At 38.1% G+C, this 11,269-nt stretch overlaps 1 non-coding gene across 1 annotated transcript; it reads left to right on the top strand.

Annotated features, from left to right (window-relative positions):
* The first annotated feature begins 10,653 nt into the window (after nucleotides 1-10,653).
* On the top strand, nucleotides 10,654-10,817 carry LOC119473699. Its single transcript, XR_005202915.1, has one exon. It is a non-coding gene; the product is annotated as a U1 spliceosomal RNA (small nuclear RNA).
* Nucleotides 10,818-11,269: the final 452 nt, after the last annotated feature.

Below are 11,269 nucleotides of genomic sequence, written 5' to 3'. Positions count from 1 at the left end.
GTCACTTTTCTGCAAGGCTGCTGCCCTCTTCTGGGGGTCCACATTGTCCCTAATCACTGTGCTCCCTCCTTAGCCCAAGGACAATAGGAGTGAGGGCTGCAGAGCAGCAAAAATGGCAGCCTGCCTGCTCCCTCTAGGAGCTACGTCCCAGGGAAGTGCAGAGCTGCTCCTGGTGCGAGAGCCCAGGTGGGGCTGAGGTGGCTGCACTAGGGCCCCAAGCCAGTGGGCCACATCCAGCAAGGTGCAGCAGAGATGAGGCCTGCAGACCATCTGCTGCCCAGCCCCATGGATTCAGCCCCTGTCCTGGGGGCATATAAGGCAGCCTGGCCTCCCCCATTGCTAGAGATGCAGCCACTGGTGCCAGAATGCCAGGGGATCCAAGGCTCCCAGGACTCTGCATGTGCCTGAGCAGTGGCTCTGCCCAAACTCCAAGGAGCTCTCTGTGTCAGTGGAGTGGGGGCTCTGTGTCACTCCCACGTGGGTGGTTGTCCTATCTGGCTCCTTTCCGTTCTCTGTGGGTTGTTTCCTTTCCCAAAGCGTCCACCTTGATGGTCCAGTTGGAGAGAGTGATGTTCCCTGCCATTCTTTCTTCTCTCCATGAGAGTGGTGTATCCCTAAAGTGAGCCTTATTTTAATCTGCATTTATAATTCAAACACAAAAGATAAGTCTATTGATAATCATTTTGAAAATAAAATCCAGGAGTCTTCTTCTGAGACAGTCTATTAAACCATAATTATCTCTATTTTGGAGGTTAAGTACCAACAACTTTGACTGACTCAACCAGATAATTTAGGAAATGAATCTAGCCTTATTTCAGCCCACACGTATATGGGATAAACCATAGCATTTCTAAATGATCTCCTGTTATCAGTCTTTCTTGGTAGGGAAAAAGAATGCAGAATCCTGCATTAAGCTCACATATCTAGTGTTATATGTTGGGTGAAGCCAGCCCTGCCATTCAGACCACAACAATGCAACCAAGAATTAGTGGATAAACCAAAGGCAAACACTCATGAACTCCACTGAGAGAGAGCAACCAGCTCTCAAACAGCCTGGCCTGGAAGTTTGTCCGAAGGGTGGTTCCATATAAGACAAGGTAAAGGCTCCCTATTAAGTCTTTTCTTTGGGGGACTATAGATACTAATTATGAAGAAAAGATAGGTCACATAATGCCAGGCAGCATTATGTGGTATATTTTTCCATTTGGAAGGCCTGGAACAAGGAGTATTATGGCTGGCTAAAGAAGATCATATTCCCTTGTATCCTTGTCATGAATCCTCACTACTGAAAGTAACTGAGTCAAACTAGTACTCTGTACTAATAGGATTAGTTGAGTTATATTCAGTGCCTTGCTTCCTGCTATGCTTTGGACTCAAGTATTCCAGAATAACATGCTATTCAACTACTATAATTCTGTTTGTAATTGCCTCATACACTAAATTTCCTTTATATTTGTGCAAGAGAAGTGGGAATTTTTTTTAATGTGCTAAATTTGGTGGAAAATGTAAGGTGTTTATAAGGTGGGTTAGCATCTCAGTGATGTAGCTAGCAAAATGTGAAAGACAATGTTTTTAATTGTCCAGAAATACATTCTAGCTCTGGCAACTTAATTCAGAAAAGTCCCCTAATGATTATGAAGCAATAGTAAACATTGCAATACATCAGCTTAATAAAGATGATACAAAGGAAAGACAATTTATAATTTTCAGATCTTTTCTAATTTAGTGCCTACCAAGCTTCCAAAAGTCTCTAATAGGATCTCTATAGGACAAATTATTAAGTGCATTTTTTGTTTGGTTGGGTTTTTTCTTGTTCCCTGAGAGAAAACACTATCCTCCCTTTGTCATCATTAAAGGATGTCAGGTCACTAGGTAGCATCAGATTTGCAATAAAATGAAGTTGTTATGTTAAATGATTTCAGTATAGTAGTATAAATCTGTGTTTTGTTTTTTTTAACAACTCAATCATGACTGTCTTATTTTTTAAGCTATGACTCCTTTTAGTTCTGTTCATTCTGTCTGAATTCAAGGTAAATCCAACTAGGAAGAGTTTGCCATTGCCTGGTTACTAGTCAGCAAGATTACCTTGATGCAGGCTTAAAGTTGCTGAAAAGGCCAACTTTGAAGTGCCTTTATATAGATAGACTTTCAACATTGACATTGACTATGTTGTGCTATATCAGAAGCTCTGATAGGTAATTATATAATCTTTGATGAATTTTTAAGGGGGGCAGGAGGAAGTCATGAATGTTTACTTAAGTGAAACTTAATAGACAAAAATTTCTTTGAACATGGTATTCAGGAAGGGCAATAATTTTTTAAAGTCTTTGTAGGTGGAAAACAATAAATAAACACCACTGACTGAAAACTACTCAGATAACGCTAATACAAGTCCTTTTTAAAAAACATATTTTAAAAAAGAAAAAAGGAAACTGAAAAAATAAGGCCAGGGAAAGAAAAGCTGAAAAGGAGATGAAATTGGAAACAAGGATGGGGAGGAAAATTAAAATGTGGGAAGACTATAATAAAATGCGGAAAGAGTCAAGCATGTCACCTTCTCTTCCAAATTGCCTTTGTAGACATGAGTTCTTAGTTTGACATCTTTATCTGAAACCTCTTTATAGTTGCAAAGACCTATGTTAATCAGCACAGAATCAAATGCTACTCAATTCTTTATCATTGGATTTTGAAGTCATAGTGAATAGAGTACAACCCTGAACATGTAAAGTCTAAGTAGGAAGCAGCAGACGTGATAATAATCCTTACCTCAACTACAGAAAACAAAGGATTCTTGATGCTCCCCACCTTTGAATTTATGGAATAGCAGAGCAATGTAACAATGCAAAGATCCTTCGGTTACTTTAGAAGAACCACAAAGATGGGTGGGTTCACATATGGATTATCGAACTTCGTCATGCAGTTTGGCTTTGCCAAATTTGGATATAATATTCCTACACAGATAGACCTGTTTTGCTTAAATAATGGAATATCATTTTATCACTCCAAAGCTTTGAAAAACATTTATGTTAGTCTATCCTCTTCACACATTGTCATAATAAATAAAATAAGTGATCATGTTTAGTGCTTTATAGTCAGTGTCTCAAGTTTAGCCAAATAATTGTCATTCATTCATCCATTCATTCAGCAAATATTTATTAAATGGCTGCAATGTGCTAGCTGCCATCTTAGGAGGCAGTGATTCAGTCATCAACAAGACAGACAAGGTCCCTGACTACGAAGTGTTTGCTACACAGAAAACCAATGACATAATTGTCTTTTTACTATGATACAAAACTCTTCGATTTACTCTCACAGTCAATCACAAAGTATTTTCACTTTTTGCAACGTTTTAAAAACTCTTAAATAGGGAGGGCTAGTAGGTGAGAAGAAATCATCATGGGATAGGCTAAAAAAACCTGAAAACCAAAAGCAAAAAAAACACATGATCCTATGGCCCAACTGCAGCTAGGAGCATAATTCCTTTCATGAAAGACTGTATTGCTTTCAACATGGACACTTCCCTCGCTAATCAAAATTTCAAAGAACACAAAAGATCATTTAATAGGATTATAACTAAACCTGTTATAGATTAAATTCTCTAGCTGTCTGACACCGTAGTAACTAGTTCAGATGTGTATTTACAAAGAAGAGATGAGAAAAATTCCTTCCTGATAGGAACAAGAGAACAGGATATCCCACCTCTTCCCTTATCTCAAAAATAAATTAATTAAATTAAATTAAACTAAAAAGGGAGAGGAACATATGCCAGGAAACAGAAACCCCACCTCCGGTTTACTGATGGCAAAATTCAAATGTCCCAGGAAAGCTCACCAAGCAATGTCCCCCCATGCCCTCTGAAGCAACACTCCACTGGCTGTTGTTTACCAAGGCTCACAGCCAAGATCTCAGCATTTCTCCCTGAACAGCAGGAACAATAAATATCTGTCTCTTGGTGACACAAATAGTTAAGCATTGACAGAATTTGAAATAGAAAGTACTTAAAAACCTTCCTCTGGGTTGCAACTACTAATCTTACTGGACCTTCAGAGATTGAGGACCACAGCTACTGACAATGGCAGCCCACCAGCAGCAAAATTATGTGGAGAAAAAAATCACAAACATATTTCCACCTTAAAATAGGTGGTATTGGGAGGAGATACAGATCGGATGAAATGAGAGCAAGTAAGCAATCTGCTTTTAAAACATGATGGATGATACCTTTTACATAGACGTGTGCACCCCCAAGCTAATTAACGTTCAGATGAAGCTGTCATTCTGACATCAGTACAAGAGACAAAGATGTTCATAAATAGAAAACTATGTAAGTAAGGGTTTAAGCAAACAGTTTTTCCTGACATCTATGAAAAGTGTTAAAACTTTTTTTCTATATTGACTGTTACCATCTGGGAGGATATTCTGTAGTTAATAAAGCAGTTTTCCAAATGGCTTTCTAAAAAGGTCAAGTCCATTTTCAGAGCTTAAGACAGACTGTCTGCTAGAGGGTTGTAGAGAAGTCTTAAGAGTTAATTCACTTTTAGCTAAGATTGCTGATTCATTCCAGATGGTTTATATTTGTACAGGTTCAGTAGCTAATTCTCATTTGCAGCATTTTTGAATTTGAGTTTGATTTAATACTCCTTATTAGGCAGCTCTTTGAAGTTTACTTATTTACTACAAAATTGATTCCATGAGCTAGTGCTGCGAGTATAGATTTTTAAATACTGTGTAACTACCATCAAAAATGTAAGACAGCAAATTGTGTTTAGGCTCTCTGTGCTAGAGAGAGAGTGGTGAACTATGCTCTGCCATTGACACAGGGACATGACTTGACAAGATTTGTCACATCCAATGGCTTTGTCACAGCTTTATATGTTAGCGCATACACAGCTTTGCAAACACACCTCCCATTGTACAACAAATATTTACCACATTTGACATGTAATTTTTATAATAGACATTCACATTTATTATTTATAGACATGAGTTACATGCTCACACTTATTTAACTTGCCTTTATCATAATTTCAACAGGATAAACACTAAAATACATTATTGTGTATGCTAGAAAGTATTCCTCAAGTCCACTGTCCTGCATGTGTCCTAAGAAATTGCTGTTGCTGCTTCCCTCAGTGATTAACAGCACAGGCTCCAATTCACTCAAAAATGCTGGTTCTGTCAGTAACTAATTTCTCTTTAAGTCTCCATTTCATTATCTGTAAATGAGGATAATCATAGTTTACCTATAGAGCTGTTATAACAATTAAATGAGATAATGCATGTATGCTTTGTATAGTGCCTCAGGAAAAAAATAAGGCTTAATATGTGTTAGGTATTACTATTACCACATTTTCATGAAATCTGCCACTGATTGCAAATGCACCATTATTGGATATACCACCACGAAAAGAAAAGAAAAAACAAACCACTGCCAGCTCAACTATGCAACTGATGCAAAGCTTTTGCTTTCTCATTATTTAGAATTTTTATTTTTACATTCATTGAGAAAGTTTTTTAGATGGAAACACAGCTTTGTATTATATAGCACTCTTATGCATGTTTAAAAATGCAAGCAAAAAATTAGTTAATATATTTCAAAACTTCTTTACATTCAAAGTCTGACTCCCTTAATCACTTTTTGATTCATAATTGCTGATGGCTGTGTTTTTCCATGCAGTATTCTTTAGGCATCAAGAATGCTGGTAATGCGGGATCATCTTTTAAGCCACTGACACACTTTCTGCAAGTTTTCATGCTGATGCTTTCCAAATCCTACCAAATGATAAGGATAGAAGGTTTCCATTTGACATCAGGGAAAGATAGTTCTATTCTCAAATGATTGTTGAATCACTCATTGGTTGAAACATCAAGGAGCTACCTTTGTTTGCCACACCATTAGGAGTAATAATACAGCTGACATATGCACAGCAATTACACCAAACAGTAGTATATTAGAATTGACTAAATACAGAACGTTCCCTGTCACTTTTCTGCCTCTCACACATGAGTAAGATAACATGGATCAGTATCTGCAGCCCAAATGAAATAGAAAGTTAGGCACTTTGCTATAGAGTCTATGTATTGAGTCCAGCCCATGGAAATCAACATTTACATGTTATTCATTTACCATTTATTGAAATATGTTTATTCTACAGACACATATTAGACAAAATATAGGAATTTAAAGAGGTAAGTTTTGGTCACTGAGTCAAAGTAGATGACCCAGCCCTTGGTTAGTAAGGGAAAGCAAACCTGTAAGCAAACACTGAAGATAATGAACTAAGATGCCATAAGTGATGCCTGTATAAGGTATCCTGGTCACACAAAGGAGACCTCTGTGGATTCTGCTAGGACCTGAGATGGAGAAATAGACAGGAGTGCTTTAGACAACAAAGGAGGGAAGGGTATTGCAGGGAAGGGTGCATTTTTCAAAGGAATGTTTTCTGAAAATTGAAAAATCATTTCTCTTTTTTTCTTTCTCAAACTATTTATAAATTTTGTCTATTTTCTCTGGAGTTGTATTCACTTATTGGCTGATAGGGACTTTTTTATATTATGGCTATTAACCCACTGTGAATTATGTATTTTATATACACATTCTTCCATTCTGTCACTTACCTTTGATTTTGTTAATAGCAACTTTTATATTCCAACAGCTTTAAGTGTTTTCCCAGTCAAATCTGTTGATATTTTTCTTCATGGTTTCTGGGTTTTAGATTTACTTATGAAGGCTTTTCCTACCCTAAGAATATCTTCTAAAACTTACTGTATATTTTCTTCTATCTTTTTTAAAGAATTATTTACTACTGTACCTGTCACCTAATTTTGAAACTTTTTTATTTTATTGTAAATTGACAATTTATAATTGTATATATTTATGAAGGACAGTGATATGCTTTATTGTTATGAGGAATACTTAACTAAAGCAAATTAACATATCCATCACTTGAAATACATACCATTTTTATAAGAACATTTGAAATTTACTCTCTCAGAAATTTTGAAATGTATAACATACTATTTTTAACTATATTCACCAAGCCATACAATAGATCTCAAAAAAAAAAAAACCACCCTACTTATTCTTCCTAAGGCTTCTATGACCAGCATCTCCTCAATCTTCCTAGCCACCAGCCCCAGCAACCACCATTCTGTTCTGCTTCTATGAATTTGTTTTAGATTCCATGTATAAGTGAAAACATGTGATATTTGTCTTTCTGTGCCTGGCTTACTTCACTTAGCATAATGTTTCCCAGTTCCACCCTTGTTATCACAAATGACAGAATTCCCTTCTTTTGTTAGGGCTGAATAGTATTCCATAGTATGTATATGCACCATATTTTCTTTCTGTATTCATCTGTTGATGGACATGAGTTGATTCCATAACTTGGCTATTGTAAATAGGGCTGTAAAGAACATGGGGTGCAGGTTGATTTTAAACTGACTTCAGATCTTTGGGGGAAATACCTAGAAGTGAGATTGCTGGAATATATGGTAATCCTACTGTTGTTTTTTTGAGAAACCACCATATTAGTTTCCGCAACGGCTGTACTAATTTGCATTCTCACTGACAGTGTACAAAAGTTGCCTTTGCTCCACATCCTCATGAACATGTATCTTTCATCTTTTTGACAACAGCCTTTCTGGCAGGAGTGAAATAATATCTCATCGTGATTTTAACTTGCATTTCCCTGGTGATTAGTGATGCTAAGCATTTTTTTCATGTATCTGTTGGCCATTTCTATGACTTCTTTTGAAAAATATTTGTTCAGCCTGATATGGTTTGGCTCTGTGTCCCCACCCAAATTTCATCTTAAATTGTGATCCCCATGTGTTGAGGGAGGGACCGGGTGGGAGGTGATTGAATCAGAAATCCGACTTACCCCTTGCTGTTCTTGTAATAATGAGTGAGTTCTCATGAGATCTGGTTGTTTGAAAGTGTGTGGCACTTCTGCCTTCCCTTCTCTCTCTCTCCTGCCCTGCCAATGTAAGATGTGCTTGCTTCCTCTTTTCTTTCCATCATGATTGTAAGTTTCCTGAGGCCTCTCAGACATGCTTCCTATTAAGCTTGCAGAACTGTGAGTCAATTAAACCTCTTTTCTTCATAAACTACCCAGTCTCAGGTATTTCTTTATAGCAGTGTGAAAGAGACTAATACAGAAAATTGGTACTGGAAGTGGGGCACTGCTAAAAAGATACCTGAAAATGTGGCAGCGACTTCAGAACTGGGTAACAGGCAGAGGTGGGAACAGTTTGCAGGGCTTAGAAGACAGGAAGGTGTGGGAAAGTGTGGAACTGTATAGAGACTTGTTAAATGATTTTGACCAAAATGCTATAGTGATATGGATAATGAAGTCCAGGCTGAGATAGAAATGAGGAACTTATTGGGAACTAGAACAAAGGTGACTCTTACTATGCTTTAGCAAAGAGACTGGTGGCATTTTGCCCCTGCCATAGAGGTCTGTGGAACTTTGATCTTGAGAGAGATGATTTAGAATGTCTGGCAGAAAAAATTTCTAAGCAGCAAACCATTCAAGATTTGGCCTGGCTGCTGCTAACAGCATAGAGTCATGTGTGTTCACAAAGAGATGGTCTGAAATTGGAACTTATGTTTAAAAGGGAAGCAGAGCATCAAAGTTTTGAAAATTTGCAGCCTGACCATGCAGTAAGAAAAACCCAATTTCTGGTAAGAAATTCAAGCAGGCTGCAGAAATTTGCATAAGCAACTAGAAACTGAATGTTAATAGCCAAGACAATGGGGAAAATGTCTCCGGGGCATTTCAGAGATCTTCAAGGCAGCTCCTCCCATTACAGCCTGTAGGCTTAGAAGGAAAAAATGGTGGCCCAGGGCCCCACTACTTTATGCAGATTCAGGATGTGGCATCCTGCATCTCAGCCACTCCAGCTCCAGCTGTGGCTAAAAGGGGCCAAGTTATGGCTCAAGCCATGGCTTCAGAAAGTACCATGGCTTCAGAGGGTGCCCCAGGCCTTGGTGGCTTTCACATGGTGTTGGGCCTGTGGATGTGTAGAAGGCAAGAATTGGGGTTTGGAAACCTCTACCTGGATTTCAGAGGATGTATGAAAATGCCTGGATGTCCAGGCAGAAGTCTGCTTGTGGGGTGGAGCCCTCATGGAGAACCTCTACTAGGGCAGTGTGGATGGGGAAATGTGGGGTTGGAGCTCCCACACAGAATCCCCACTGAGGCACTGCCTAGAGGAAGTGTGAAAAGAGGGCCAACATCCTCCAATCCTCAGAATAGTGGCTCCATACACAGCTTTTAGCACCAGCCTGTGAAAGCAGGGTCTATAACCTTCAGAGCCACAGGACAGAGCTGCCCAAGGCCATGGGAGCCACTCCTTGTATCAGCATGCCTTGGATGTGAGACATGGAGTCAAGGGATATTATTTTGGAGCTTTAAGATTTAATGGCTGGCCTACTGGCTTTTGGACTTGCATGGGGCCTATAGCCTTTTTGTCTTGACCAATTTATCCCTTTTGGAATGGAAGCATTTATCCAATGCCTGTACTACTATTGTATCTTGGAAGTAACTAATTTGTTTTTTATTTTACAGGCTCATAGGCAAAAAAGGTACTTACTTTGTCTCAGGTGAGACTTTGAACTGCGAACTTTTGAGTTAATGCTGGAATGAATTAACACTTTAGGAGATTGTCACTGGACTGTTGGGAAGGCATGACTGGTTTTGAAATGTGAGAAGAACATGAAATTTTGGAGGGCTCAGGGGCAGAATGATATAGTTTAGCCCTGTGTCTCCACCCAAATCTCATCGCAAATTGTAATCCACACATGTGGGAGGGATTGGTGGAAGGTGATTGAATCATGGGAGTGGACTTCCTCTTTGCTATTCTCATGCCAGTGAGTGAATTCTCTCAAGATCTGATTGGCTGAAAGTGTGTGACACTTCCCTGCTTCGCTCTGTCTCTCTCTCCTGCTCTGCCATGGTAAGACATGCTTCCTTCCCCTTCACCTTCTGCCATGACTATAAGTTTCCTGAGGCCTCCCAGTCATGCTTCCTGTTAAGCCTGTGAAACAGTGAGTCAATTAAACCTCTTTATAAACTACCCCGTCTAAGGTAGTTCTTCATAACAGCGTGAAAATGGACTAATACACAGCTTCCTCACCCATTTCTTAACTGAGTTTTTGTCTTCTTGCTGTTAAGTTGTCTCTAAGTTCCTTATATATTTTATATATTAAACCCTTATCACATGTGTGGCTTGCAAATATTTTCTCCTAACCTTAGGTTGTTGCTTCACACTTTTAACTATTTGCTCTGCTGTGTAGAAGCTTCTTAGTTTGAGGAAATCTCATGTCTATTTTTGGCTTTTGCTGCCTGTACTTTTAAGGTCAAATCCAAAAATCATTGACCAGACCAATATCATCACATTTTCTCCTATGTTTTCTATTTGTTTTATAGTTTCTAGTTTTATGTGCAAGATAATTCATTTTGAGTTGATTTTTGTATATGCTGTAAAGCAGGTGTCCAATTACATTTTTCTGCACGTGGATATCCAATTTTTCCAGCATCATTTATTGAAAAGACTATTCTTTCCAATTGTGCATTCATGGCACCTTTGTCAAAAATCAATTGATTTGAGCCTGTGTAGGCATATGAAAATTTTTTAAGAAAATCAATTTACATACTTATCTGGCAGGGGAGATACCATGCTCATGAAGGTGGTTTTCCCAGGCTGATGCTTATCCATTGCACTCCAGATGAGCTGACACATGCGATTTCCCCAAATATGGGAAACTTGATTGCATAATTCGTGGTGGTGGGGGACTGTGTTCACACTTTCCCCTGGCTTTAATATTTTATTTTTTATCTATTTAAAAAAATAAAATAAAATAAAAAGAAAATCAATTTACTGTACATGCATAGGTTCATTTCTGGGATCTCTATTCTGTTCCATTAGTTGATGTGTTATGCTAGTAACCATACTACTTTATTTACTATAGCTTTGTAGTCTAGTTTAAAATTAGGTTGCATGATGCTTTCAGCTTATTCTTCTTGCTCATGATTGCCTTGGCTATTTGTGAGTTTTTGTAGTTTCATATGAATTTTAAAATTGTTTTTTCTATTTCTATGAAAAATGACATCGGAATTTTGATAGGGATTGCATTGAATCTGTAGATTGCTTTGGGTAGTGTGGATGTTTTAACAATATTTATTCTTCCAATCCATGAACACAGAATATCTTTCCATTTGTTTACATTTTCTTCAATTTCTTTCATCAAATTTACTTCAGTATCCAA

Source organism: Cebus imitator, unplaced genomic scaffold (assembly GCF_001604975.1).
Source record: "Cebus imitator isolate Cc_AM_T3 unplaced genomic scaffold, Cebus_imitator-1.0 Scaffold178, whole genome shotgun sequence".
NCBI classification, from domain to species: Eukaryota; Metazoa; Chordata; class Mammalia; order Primates; family Cebidae; genus Cebus; species Cebus imitator.
This window is presented reverse-complemented; position numbering and strand designations above follow the sequence as displayed.